Here is an 8,825-nt window from a genome sequence, read left to right on the forward strand (position 1 = left end):
ATACCAGTGTCTTGATATATCCTACATTCAAAATGTATTATTTATTTTGCATTGAAAATAAGTGGATATTGAAAAGGTCAGTGCAATGGCTGTATTTTGTTTTTAAAGTGCACCTCATATGAAAGTTAAAAACCAAGCTGAGAAAGCTAACTTACTAACGCATATTTTTAAAAATCAGCTATTTCAAAATGGCAATATTTAGAATAGTTTTTCTCCATGCTTCCAACAATAAAATGTGGATACAATTTTTTAAATAATTGAGCAGTGAATTTGCTTTTGAGTTATCTTTCTGAATTATAATCAGTCTGGCTTTCTGCATGCCTGGATTTGTCATAGCTACAGCTGCTGTGGTTTTAGCTGATGACATCTGGTTAGAGATCAAATGTGGGGGGGGGAGAAGCAACATATTAGTTCAAGAATAGGAACCTATGCTCACCCAGATGTTGCTGAAGTATAATTTCCACAACCCCAATCAGCATAGTCTACTTCGGCAACATCTGGAGGGCCATTAGGCATGAAGTGGGCAACAAAATTGCAGGCTTTTGTCAATGTTTATGGAACCTCTCTTGAACAATTGTGCTGATTTGTTTTGTTAAGTAGAAAGCTCTGGAGAGTAGTAAAGAGTAATTGCATATCATCTGGGATAACCTCTGTAGGATTCTTTCCCTGTTCTCTTAAATATGGGTATTTGGGGGGATGGAGAGAGAGCGAGAGAGAGCAAGCACAGATGTGAAGAGAAATAGGTGATAGCTCTAATAAGTAGATCAGATCAGAAAATCAGCTTAACAGGAAGACTAAAACTATACTTTATATATACTAAATAATATATATGTATGTGTGTGTGTGTAGACATATACACAATACTATATTTTATTGGTAATAATCGTACTTTGTCAATATAATTGTGCTTTACCTTCCTTCCTTATAATCCACTAATCAAGGAAGCATTGCCTGATCGCCTTCTTAATATTATCTTGCTTTTCAGGACTTAAATAATGTTTCTCCTCTCTTTAATTTTGATAATTCTCCTCCCTTTGATAATGATTCTTGCCTATTACACCCACCCCTATCTACTTGGGGAAGATTTTTTCAGAGTTATTCCAGGAGACATGAGAGGAAATGATATTATAAATTAGAAGGAAGTATACTTTGGCTGGGCATAATGGGAACAATGTAGTGATAAGAGCTGTTCAATATTAGAATATGTTGTTTCAGAAGGTAGTAGAAGGTGGTGGAGTTGTTTTAGAAGGTGGTGGAGGTCTTCATTAAAAGTATTTAAACAAAGGCTGGATGACCATCTGTAGTAGTAGTAGTATCTTACACTGGCCTGGAGACTGAAGTAGATGATTTTCAAGGTTGTTTCAAAATCTTAAATTGTAGGATTCTATAACTGAATTGATGGATATTTGTTTTTATATTATCATTTGAGAAAAGAAATGTACTGAACATTGATCTTCTGACATGTACTGAACACCAGTGAGAAAAATTCACAAATGAATAAACTTAACACTGGATGGACCAGGATACATGCATATGAACCAAAACAAATTGTAGTAAGCAATGTCTCTGCCTAATGTGGGATCTTCTAATGTGTTAGATCAGGGGTAGTCAACCTTTTTATACCTACCGCCCACTTTTGTATCTCTGTTAGTAGTAAAATTTTCTAACCGCCCACCAGTTCCACAGTAATGCACCATGTATCGTGGTCTGCGCATGCCTTTCGTGCATCGTGGATTGGGTTTGGGGGGGGTGCCGGCTACCAGCTCTGCTTGTCTGTTACAGCTGGGTGGTGTGGGGGGAGATGCGTCAGCTATTCTTGGACAAAGCTCTTTTGTTTGCAGTCGCACTATAGCGCCATTTAGTTTCACTTACGTAATGTGAACTAAACTTATACACGGGAGGTACAAATAGTATATTTTCAGAAATTTAAATGGTCACGAGGAATTTTATGAAACCCTAATGAAAATGTTTTTAAATAATGCTATGAAAATTTTTTAAAAAGTCAATTAAATTAAAAAAATGGCTCCATTTATGCACTTCCATGTTGCAAAGTTTTAAGTGTACTTAAAATCAATTATATTATATTATCTAATATAATTATATATTATAATTATATTTTTGTAATTTCAAAATACCATAGACCTTCTCTACAATAAATCTTTTTTGTAGATACAGCCATTTTAAGTATATCACCCCTACTTGGCTGAAATTCCCAGGTCACTTGGATTTCTCTGAGCAGTTTCCAGGAAAGGCAGGGAATAGATCTGGTGAGGTGCTGAGAGTAGAGCCATCAGTGGTACATGACTTACATTGCAGACTCTTTTGAGTCCAGTGTGGACACAACTTCAGAATCCCATTGAAGGAACAACTGACCAAAGACATGAATGGGAATCATCTCCCAGGACACCATATTTGTTCTCACTTCATGTGAATAAGTATATTTAATAGAAGATCCTGGCATATTATTAATGTCATAATGTCTTCAGATGTATTCTGGCACTCATCTTTATTTTCTAGGTACAATTTTAAGGCTGATTGTCTTCTACTTATCATGAAATATGTTATAATTAAATCTTCAGAAACCCAGACAACTACTTGATAAAACCAGAGATACCAAAATTATCTGGAGTGTTGCAGCCTACATATAATAGTTAAAGTATGACTACAGACCAGTTGCTTTAACATCTGTAGTCATGAAAACCTTTGAAAGGCTAGTGCTTTCTTACTTGAAAACCATCACGGATCCGCTGTTAGACCCCTTGCAATTTGCATACCAAGCAAATAGATCAACAGATGATGCTGTTAATATGGCTCTGCACTACATCCTACAACATCTTCAGTCTCCAAAGACCTATGCAAGGGTCCTTTTTGTAGACTTTAGTTCAGCATTCAATACCATCATTCCAGACATTCTTCTAACTAAGCTAAACCAGCTACAGGTACCGGAACAGACTTGTAAGTGGATCACAAGCTTCCTAACAAACAGGAAGCAGCAGGTGAAGCTAAGCAAGATCACATCAAATACCTGTACAATTAGCACAGGGCCCCCCCAGGGCTGTGTGCTCTCTCCACTTCTCTTCTCTCTGTATACCAATGACTGCATCTCCAACAATCCACCTATTAAGCTACTGAAGTTCGCAGATGACACAACAGTGATCGGTCTCATTCGAGACAATGACGAATCCGCATACAGACGAGAGGTCGAACGACTAGCCTTGTGGTGCAACCAAAACAATCTGGAACTGAACACACTCAAAACCGTAGAAATGGTGGTAGACTTTAGGAGAAACCCTTCCATACCTCCACCTCTCACAATACTAGACAACATAGTATCAACAGTAGAAACCTTTAAATTTCTAGGTTCTATCATATCGCAAGATCTAAAATGGACAGCTAACATCAAAAACATCATTAAAAAAGGACAATAAAGAATGTTCTTTCTGCGCCAACTCAGTAAGCTCAAACTGCCCAAGGAGCTGCTGATTCAGTTCTACAGAAGAATTATTGAGTCTGTCATTTAACTGTCTGGTTCGGTTCTGCAACCCAACAAGAAAGATACAGACTTCAGAGGATAATTAGAACTGCAGAAAAAATAATTGCTACCAATCTGCCTTCCATTGAGGACCTGTATACTGCACGAATCAAGAAGAGGGCCGTGAAAATATTTACAGATCCCTCACATCCAGGACATAAACTGTTTCAACTCCTACCGTCAAAACGACGCTATAGAGCACTGCACAACAGAATAACTAGACACAAGAACAGTTTTTTCCCAAAGGCCATCACTCTGCTAAACAAATAATTCCCTCAACACTGTCAAACTATTTACTAAATCTGCACTACTATTAATCTTCTCATAGTTCCCATCACCAATCTCTTTCCATTTATGACTGTATGACTGTAACTTTGTTGCTGGTAATCCTTATGATTTATATTGATATATTGACCATCAATTGTGTTGTAAATGTTGTACCTTGATGAACGTATCTTTTCTTTTATGTACACTGAGAGCATATGCAACAAGACAAATTCCTTGTGTGTCCAATCACACTTGGCCAATAAAAAAATTCTATTTTCTGAATTCTATTTTGTTTTGTTTGGTGCTGTTGGCTTGGCAAATTTAGGGTTTCACTATTTTAATTGTGGTTTACTCTGACACAAGACACAAGAACAGTTTTTTCCCGAAGGCCATCACTCTGCTAAACAAATAATTCCCTCAACACTGTCAGACTATTTACTGAATCTGCACTACTATTAATCTTCTCATAGTTCCCATCACCAATCTCTTTCCACTTATGACTGTATGACTATAACTTGTTGCTGGTAATCCTTATGATTTATATTGATATATTGACCATCAATTGTGTTGTAAATGTTGTACCTTGATGAACGTATCTTTTCTTTTATGTACACTGAGAGCATATGCAACAAGACAAATTCCTTGTGTGTCCAATCACACTTGGCCAATAAAAAAATTCTATTTTCTGAATTCTATTTTGTTTTGTTTGGTGCTGTTGGCTTGGCAAATTTAGGGTTTCACTATTTTAATTGTGGTTTACTCTGACACAAGACACAAGAACAGTTTTTTCCCGAAGGCCATCACTCTGCTAAACAAATAATCCCCTCAATAATGTCAAACTATTTACTAAATCTACACTACTATTAACCTTCTCATCATTTTCATCACCAATCTCTTTCCACTTATGACTGTATGACTATAACTTTTTGTTGCTATCACTAAGGGTTAAATTGCAACCTATGACCATCATTTGTGTTGTAAATGTTGTACCTTTGATGAAGGTATTTTTCTTCTTTTTTCTTCTTTTTCTTTTTCTTTTCTTTTATGTACACTGAGAGCATATGCACCAAAACAAATTCCTTGTGTGTTCAATCACACTTGGCCAATAAATTCTATTCTAATTCTAATTCTGTTTTAAGTTTTGTATACTATCTCTAGGTGGGTTAGGCAGAAAGGCAGTGATAATTTTTGTTAAATAAGAAAAATTACAGCCTTTCTCCAGGAAAATGTATAACAAAGCAGATATAGATATTCTGGAAACTGACCCTGAAAAGTGTATTTGTCTTGTATTAAAGATACTGTATCACAAGCTCTGACTCTGTAAAGATTGCCGGGGAGAGGGTGGGGGGGACCCTGTTAAAAAATTATGCATGGACATGGAAGTAATTATCACCAAGAAAGCTGTTGTTTTAATCATAGAGAGAGCTTGAGAAAGAAGAGGAAAAGAAATGGTTAGGCCAATCACATCATACTGCAAAGTCTATTTAAATTAATCCTGTAATTGAAATATATCTTTTTTCATTACAAATGTAGCTTAAATTTAATGTTACTGAATGTAATTGTTTAGGTACATTTGAGTTTCTTTTCAGGAGATTTTGCATAAAGAAAACAAAATTGGGATATAGCAAAAGTAGATTAGCTGTGGTCCATTTCGTTGTCCCAAATGGACTTTGTTTGGAGTTATTGCAGGTGAAACCCATTAACTTGCTCAGCCTAGGAGTCATTTCAAACAGAGCATTTAATTCATTTCAACTGTGGCATAACTTGTAATGTCTACCAAAAGATACAGTCTTAGGCACCACTATTACTAGGGGCATGCATTGGAGAAATTATAGGAAAAAAATTAAAAAGTTGGCTAGTGAAACAATTAATAGGTCCTATTAATTGCAATATTAGTGCCTAGCAGTATTTAAATATGTGTGCCAGAAAAAGTTAAAATATTATGGGTTATTCTCAATGCTTTGACTAACTATCTCCACTGAGCATGCGCAAGATGGCGGTGTGATAAAAATTTCGGCAGGGGGCTGGCGTTTCTTTCTGGCCAGTCCCGGACAGCTGGGGGATTTTCCATTACTATCCCCCTGTTTTTCGGCTAAATGACCTTTCTGCCAGCCGATTAAGGGGTTTTTTGACTCCCGGGAAGAACTTGGCTGGCTTAAATGAGGTCCGTTCGGCTTCAACAGCTTGGGGCGGTCGGCAATGGCGCTTTCCTGCTGCTTTCCATTCGGCGGCATCGTTGACGGCGCTTTTGAATCCAGCACCGTCAGTTGGAGCTCTCCTCCTTCATGGAGACCACCCTTTTCTTGTTTAAAGACCACCCCAGCCAAAGATGGGGTCATTGGGCCCTCGAAGAGATCTGGCTGGCTGAGGACTGGGTGGGTGTCCTCTTTAACTTCGCTGCCGATTCAGCCGACGGTTGGCGTTCTCAGCTGTTTTTCATCAGCTGCAGCAGCGGCGGCGCTCCTTTTGATCTTGACATCGTCGGAAGAGCCTCCCTTTCTCCTTGGATACTCTTTCATCCGAAAGGGGGTCTCTTAACCCCCAAGGTGAATGGCTGGCTGGAGTGCAGGGAGCTCTTTGCTGGATTTGGGCTGCAGTTGGCATTTTTTAGCCGCTCTGTAGTAGCAGCGGCAGCGTTTTTGGTTGAGCTTCCCTCTCCCTCAGAGACCATCTCAGCCGAGAAGAACTGGCTGACCGGGGGGGGGGGGGCAGGGCGCTCAGGCGCCAGCTGTGCCTGCTCAATTTAATACATCAACGGAGTTGACCCTCATCTGGAAGAGTCTGAATTGACCGAACCCGGTTAAAGACGATTGTGACGTTATGATGGGGGCCCGATCGGAGACCGACGTTGTTTTGATTATGACAACGGCGGCGATGGGGTCCTACCATCTTACGTTCATTTGTCATCAGATAGCATCGCTTTACCGGAGGAGCTTTAAATTCCATCTTTTGTCCGGAACTTATTGTGACCATCTGATTGGCCAGATTAAGACTTTTACCATCTGCCACCCTCTATAAACCCCGAAATGTACTCGCGATCGCAGCTTCTTAACCTGCGAGTCTCCCCCCTCTCGCGGACATGGCCCTCCACTTTATCGAGGGCCTACCTTGATGACGGATTTTGGAATCCCGAGAGGTGGCATGCCTCTAAGAGGAGGCTTAGGGGTTTTTTAACTAAGTGTTATAATAAATTCTTACATAAGTTATCCAAGGGGAAGGGTGGGACGGCGAAGTTAGGTTCAGGGGGATACCTATCTGAGCCATTGCTAGATCCTGTGCCGGCTCACGGCATAAACATCATTGATTCTGAGGTGGAAGAAGAGGCTAGAGCTCATGGTCTTGGGGATAACTATATCTGCACGGTAGGTGGGAGGGGCAGGTATGGCGGACGCGGGGGCCCATATCGGGTTCGGGGAGTGCGTCCACGCTATTTACGAGCGATTGCGCACTCCGGTCCCCCGACAGTTTCCTGTTCCCCGAGTGGCTTAAATCCTCAGAAGCTGGACCTTCGCCTGATGTTATGCAATGCCAGGTCCGTTATAAATAAAGCCCCCCTCATCTCCGATCTTATACAGGAGGGGGGTGCGGACCTGATTGGCATTTTGGAGACCTGGTTGGGCACGGAAGGGGGGGTTCCCCTGATAGAGATGTGCCCACCAGGTTTCCGTGCATTCCATCAGGCCAGGGCCCAGGGTAGGGGTGTCAACGAGGGTCTTATCAACGAGGGTCTTGAGCCGAGGGAGATCACTGTACCACAGATAACCGGATGTGAGTTCCTCCTTGTGAAGTGGGGCCGTGGGGTTCAGGTGGGTTTACTGATCACGTACCTAGCTCCTTGCTACGTGACAGAAACCCTGCCTGAGCTGTTGGAGATGGTCACCGAGATGGCAGTGGAGATCCCCAGGCTTATGGTCATGGGGGATTTCAATTTGCCGTCGGTGGGGATAGCATCCACATCAGCTCGGGAGTTCATGGCTTCCATGACGGCCTTGAACCTGACCCAGTTAGTGAATGACCCCACTCACATCGGGGGGAACACTCTGGATTTGATTTTTGTCTCTGGACAGTGGTTGAATGATCTGGAATTAGGGGAGTTAGTTATCAAACCCTTGTCATGGTCAGATAATTCACTCCTTCAACTAGACTTTCAAACCACTGACCCCCACCGCAAGGAGACGGAACTGACTCGCTGGTTCCGTCCCAGGCGCCTGATGGACCCTGAAGGGTTCCAGACGGAGCTTGGGCTATTCCCTGAGGATTTAGCCCACGACTCGGCTGAAGCTCTGGTCGCCGCCTGGGATCGGGCGGTGGCTGGCGCTCTAGACCGAGTCGTGCCTTTGCGGCCTCTGACCCGGTGCCGATCTCGTTTAGCCCCTTGGTACTCCGAGGGGCTGAGGGAAATGAAGCGCCGGAAAAGACGCCTAGAGAGTATCTGGAGGGTCAGCCGCTCTGAATCTGACCGGACACTAGTTAGGTCTCAAATTCAGACCTATCTAGTGGCGATGAGGCTGGCAAAACGGGAGTATTTTTCCAACCTCATTGCATCAGCAGATAACTGCCCAGCCGCCCTGTTTAGGGTGATCCGCTCGCTCCTCCATCAGGGAGCGGTAGAGGAACCCTTAAAGGGTCGAGCTGAGGAATTTGGACAATATCTGTTTGATAAAATCGCTCAAATTCGGGAGGGGTTGGACACAGACTGGGTGGATCCAGACGGGGTGGAGGAGACAGGTCTTGATGTTATTATCTGGGATGAGTTTGATCCTGTGACTCCTGAGGACATGGACAGGTTAATGGGGAGATTGAATGCGACCACATGTTTATTGGACCCGTGTCCCTCCTGGTTGGTTTTGGCCACCCGGGAGGTGACACGAGGCTGGCTCCAGAAAATTGTGAACGCTTCTTTGATGGAGGGTGTTTTCCCTGCCGCCTTGAAAGAGGCGGTGGTGAGGCCCCTCCTCAAGAAGCCTTCCCTTGACCCAGCTAGTTTAGCAAATTATCGTCCGGTCTCCAACCTTCGCTTTGTGGC

This window comes from Ahaetulla prasina, chromosome 3 (genome assembly GCF_028640845.1).
Source record: "Ahaetulla prasina isolate Xishuangbanna chromosome 3, ASM2864084v1, whole genome shotgun sequence".
NCBI lineage: Eukaryota > Metazoa > Chordata > Lepidosauria > Squamata > Colubridae > Ahaetulla > Ahaetulla prasina.